Source organism: Macaca fascicularis, chromosome 12, assembly GCF_037993035.2.
Source record: "Macaca fascicularis isolate 582-1 chromosome 12, T2T-MFA8v1.1".
Taxonomy (NCBI): domain Eukaryota; kingdom Metazoa; phylum Chordata; class Mammalia; order Primates; family Cercopithecidae; genus Macaca; species Macaca fascicularis.
This window is the reverse complement of record NC_088386.1, coordinates 20,897,180-20,902,610: the sequence shown is the minus strand read 5'-3', so window position 1 is coordinate 20,902,610 and position 5,431 is coordinate 20,897,180. Positions and strand designations below refer to the sequence as shown.

The 5,431-nt window shown below is 40.4% G+C and overlaps 1 non-coding gene across 1 annotated transcript; it reads right to left on the bottom strand.

Annotated features, from left to right (window-relative positions):
* Positions 1–4,834: 4,834 nt before the first annotated feature.
* LOC123568177 (small nucleolar RNA U13) lies at positions 4,835–4,938 on the bottom strand. Its single transcript, XR_006691397.2, has one exon. It is a non-coding gene; the product is annotated as a small nucleolar RNA U13 (small nucleolar RNA).
* Between the last annotated feature and the right edge of the window lie 493 nt (positions 4,939–5,431).

The following is a 5,431-nucleotide window of genomic DNA, read 5'->3' as shown; positions in this document are numbered from 1 at the left end:
AGCGAAAGAGATGGGGAAGCTAGATGGTGAGTTGCCGTGGGCGGGGTCTGGGCGGGGCTCCGGGCGGCCCCGCCCCCTGACTCCCCGCCCCCTGTTCCTGAGTCGCCCTGGTAAGTAGGAGTGCTGCTTCTTCGTCTGGGTCTGGAAGGCTTTAGTCCGCCCTCAACTGGTTAATAAAACTCCGCTGTAGCTGGTTTAATAAAACTTGAAAATTTCCTGTAATGAATACAGAAAGGGAACAGAAGCAGGGTGGTAGGACAAGACCTTAAACTCATGTGGATAAGATTGGATTAAAAGACCTAAAGCCTGTTGGGTTTGTTTTCATTCAACCACTATTTGTAGTTAGTACCAGTTGGCTTACATTGTAACGATTGGGTTTGTTTTCATTCAACCTCTATTTATTGATTGCAGCGCACTAAGCTAGGTGCTGTAATACTCACCACTTCTACCCTGCGCCCCCTGACCCTGTAAGAACTTGCCTAGTTGATTGTCCCGAAATAAAATCATACTTGTTACCTGGTTTCTGGGAAGAGCAACATGCTGTTCAACAAACGCTTCATTTTTTAAGTTGTTGAAGAACAGAAGGGGTGTCAGCTAGCAGTTAAGAATTCTCTTCCTGAAATATTTACAAATGAAATGCTGCCACATCTGGGGTTTGCCTCAAAGTAATGGGAAGGAGAAAAGAGTAAGGCTAGGAATGAAATAAAAGTTATGAGTGGATAATTGTTTAAACCAGTGATATACTATTTCCTCTACTTTTGTTTAGGTTTGAATGTTTACATAATTAAAAGTTTTTAAAAATTTAATCTCATTTAATGAGTTTTGCAACCCACAGAGGGAATTTGGAGGTGGGGAACTGGGAGATACAGCCTCAGTGATAAAAATTATTATTGGCTGGGCGTGGTGGCTCACACCTGTCATCCCAGAACTTAGAGAGGCCAAGGCAGATGGATCGGTAGGTCAAGAGATCAAGACCATCCTGGCCAACATGGGGAAACCCCATCTCTGCTAAAAATACAAAAATTAGCTGGGCATGGTGGCACACGCCTGTAGTCCCAACTACTCAGGAGGCTGAGGCAGGAGAATCACTTGAACCTGGGAGGCGGAGGTTGCAGTGAGCTGGAATCGCACCCTTGCACTCCAGCCTGGTGACAGAGCAAGACTCCATCTCAAAAAAAAAAATTATTATTATTATTATTTATTAATTTATTTATTTTTTTGAGATGGAGTCTCACTCTGTTGCCCAGGCCGAAGTGCAGGGGACAATCTCTGCTCACTACAACCTACGCCTCCCAGGCTCAAGTGATCCTCCCTCCTCAGCCTGCCGAGTAGCTGAGACCACAGGCTCAAGCCACCATGCCTGGCTAGTATTTTGTATTTTTGGTAGAGACAGGGTTTCACCATGCTACCCAGGCTGGTCTTGAACTCCTGAGCTCAAGTGCTCACCCGCCTCAGCCTCCCAAAGTGCTGGGATTATAGGTGTGAGTCACTGCACCCAGCCAAAAATTATTAATCTTAAAATAAGAATGAAAGATATCATTCTTTTTTAGTGATGTAGATAGACCAGATGAGGAAACTAAACATTAGAAGAATTTTGACAACAGGTTGTTACTGCGAGTGCCAAGCCTTGAACTCCTGTCTCTTGATGATCCTTGTGGTTTCTATCCACTACACTAGTGAGGAAGTATGGGTTACTACTGCAGCAATCTTTCCCAAAACATCTCAACTTGCACCTTCACTCACTTACAGGCATTCATTAAACACCCACTACAAGCCAATCACTATGTTAGGCTCCAGGGATATGAAAATGTATTGTAGGTACAGAGTTTGACTTCAAAGAACTCAGGGTCTTGTAGAAGAACTGGAACTTTGCTGCATGAGCAGAGAGAAGAGGTGCCACATATGTCAACATGGCTATTAGCAATGTGGAGGCCAGTGGTAACCTTGACAAGAAGAATCTTGGAGGAGAGCTGAAGGATAAGATAGAGGCAAGCGAGTTAGGGGTGGGGAAGGCTTCTAAGCAGAGGAAATAATTTATCCAGAGGCTCAAAGGTAGAAAAGTCTGATTCATCTAATGAACTGAAGGAGTGTCTTGCACCTAGAACACAGTGTTTGTGATAGAGTTGAAGAGATTGGCATGAGCCATATCACATAGGGCCTTCTACACCAGGGTTGGACTTTATTTTAAGTACACTGGAAATCACTGAAGTGTTTTAAGCAAAAGAGCAATGTAATCCAGTTCACATTTTGCAAATGTCTGGATGCTACACAAAGAATACATGGGAGGGGGCAAAAGAAGAAGAAAGAATAGCTGGAGACTATTAAAACATCCAGTGAGAGAGGGTGGAGAATCTTTGACTAGAGTAGTCAACAGGCAAAGTGAACTAATTTGATATGTATTTTGGAGGTAGGTCAGACAAGACTTGTTACTGTATTGAATTCAGGGATAAGGAAAAGGTAAGAATCAAGGATAATTTTCAGATATCTGGCCTAAGCAACTGTGTGAGGATGGTGCCATTTCCTGAGATGGGGAAAAGTGGAAGGAGCAAGAAAACAAGAGTTGAATTTGGCAGATGTTAAGTTTGACAAGCTTGTCAGATAGTTTAGGGGAGATGTCAAGGAGAAAATTGAGTGTAGGAATAGGACTCAGAGGCAGGACCTGGGGTTGAGATGGTATTTTAAATCACAAGTCTAGGTGAGGTGATTCCAGAAAAGAATATAGAAAGAGAAGAAGTGGCACCTCATATAAAGTCCTGAAGAAATTCTATATTTAGAGAATAGATAGAGGAAAAATATCTAGCAAAGGGAGAGAAAGAATAGAAGTGGCTAGAGAAATAGAAGGCAAACAAAGAAAGAGTGATGGTGTAGAACCCAAGGGAGAAAACTACTTCAAAAGGTAAATATGGACCGCTGCTGAAAAAGCAAGTAAGAGAGGAACGTAGTCTAGGATGATTGGTTGTTTTTTTTGTTTGTTTTGTTTTGTTTTTGTTTTGTGTGTGTGTGTGGGTTTTTGTTTGTTTGCCTTTAGAGCAGAGTATAGCAGACCTGTTGGTATGGTGGTGGAAATACTCTAGGAGAGAGAGAGATTGATGGCCAAGAGGAAATGGGAGAGCTGAAGGAAAAATTCCTAATAAGGTGAGAAGAAAGGAAATCCACAGAGCTGGTAGTCACATAGCTCCAAGGGACACTACTCACATTGTGTTCTGAAGTCTTGCTTCAGGAAGTGCCACCCGCAGAGAACTCCTTGTGAATCACACCCCTTGGATTTGTGCATCCGGGCAGTGGAGGAATTCAGAGCCCACGCAGCAAGAGGGAATGAAGCATATGTGGTGAGGCTGGCCTTTTTTGAGAAGAGAAAGAAGGAAAGGAAAAGATGGATATAGACATAGGGAGATTTGTGCATATAAAAGGAAAACAGTTTCTTGTTCACTTATGTGTTAATATTCTCCTCAAGTGAAGAAAGTCGTTGGGTTTTAAGATCAGATAGATCTGGGTTCAGTCATTTATTAACTATATAACTTTGGGAAAATTACTTAACTCCTCTGAACCTGTTTCTCCAATAGTAAAATGGGACTTGTAATACCTATTTCTACATAGGATTTGGCCAAGTTCTATGTTCATATGTAAAATGGTCAGCACAATGTCCTGGCATGTAACAGATGATCGATTATCATACTCACATTTATAATGAATGTACCAGGAAAACCGCGAAGTGCTACTCACGTGTAAGGCATTATTGTTTTTCCTTCCAGCTTAGCCATGAAGAAGTGTCAATACATAAAAAAGTCAGAAACTAAAAAAATCACGAAAGCTTCATCGCATGAAGTTAAATTTTAGAAGCTGCATGAAACAGCCTATCAGGTTGCTAGGTAAAGTTTTCTTCCAAGATATTTTTGGCTCCTTGCCTTCTCCCAGGAGAAATTTTTAAAATCAGTTATTTGTTAAACCAAAGTGCGAAGCCAGGATGCTAATGATGTAAAATACCCAGGGGAGACATACTTTTATTAGATTTCACTGGTTCACAAGGCAGAAAAGATTCTGTTTCTTCAGTATTAAGAGCTATTTTGCTACACATCCAAAGGCAAGGGCTTTTCCATTCAAGTGCATTTCCTTTCTGGCACAATTCAGTTATATTTTGAGGTGTTGTCAATAATGGCCACAGGGAGATAGTCTAATGCATAGGCAATTTAAGGGATTAGAAGCCTGGAAAAATCACCCTCAGCTTAGTCCTCAGAGGAATGTAGGGGCATAACAGTTTGATTAGATCTTAGTTATAGAGCAAACATTGTTTGTGAAAGGAGCAACAACTATGAGACTGACTATAGCATCCTCATCTATCTGGATGGCCTTTATGCAGGGAGAATCAAGAATTCTCTGTGAGAACCAGTGCAGTAGAAGGTGCAGCTGGAAGAGGAAGACTTGTATGAGAACAAGAAACTCTTCGGATAAAAATTCTCTAAGTCAAAATTATCGGACAGCATTTTTTCATTCATTTGGTCATATCTATGGAGTGTCTGCTGTCTTGGCACTATGGTCAATCCTCTGGAGGGATTCAAAGAAGCTCTGCCTGTTGGGTTCTCACAGTCTGAGAATCTAGGGATAAGACATAAATAACTATATATGGTTTTTAAAGGGATGCATGATGGCTATCCAGCTTCTTAAAGCTCTTTGTAAAATCAACGTCAGAAAAAAATTCAAGGACTTTTCAGAACACACACATAATATCTTATGTGTTTTTTTTTTTAAAAAAGTAGTCCACTATTGATTGAACCAGAAAGCAGTATAGTCACCTAGGCAAGGCATCTCCAAAGAATTTAATTTTTTTCTCTTTTCAGGTCAGACGGGTAATACACTGACATTGTAACAAAGTTCAAGGGTGGCACATCTCACACATGCGCGTGAACACCCAGTCATCATGTTCATGAACTACAAAAGGATCACGAATCTCCATAGAATTTCAAGAGAAATGATGCAATCTTCATTCACTCACCTGTCATTTTTTCACTCAGAAAAGATTTGTTAAAGGCAGCTGCTATGTGCCTGGCACTGTTCCAAAAACTGGGAAACAAAAATATAAAAACAAGGTGCCTGCCCTCAGGAAGTTTCAAATATAAAGTAACTGAATTCTTCTAAACGGTAATAATAAGTCAAGAGCAGCTAATTTCAGTCCTTAAGTTTGTAATTTGTTGTCTGGCAGGTTTGAATAAGACATAACTGCTAACAGGTTGATTTAGTTTGCTCAAGTTTATGTGTTTCTAGTTTTAAAAATATTTTAATGGATCTTCAACAGAGAATGTGAGAAACAAAATAGTTAATTGAAGAATCATGAGAATTACATAAAGTTTAGAGAATAAGCATATTCTGCTAAGTGAGTACATGTGAGCATATATCTATATACAACTAATTACTATATTTCACACAGACATATTCT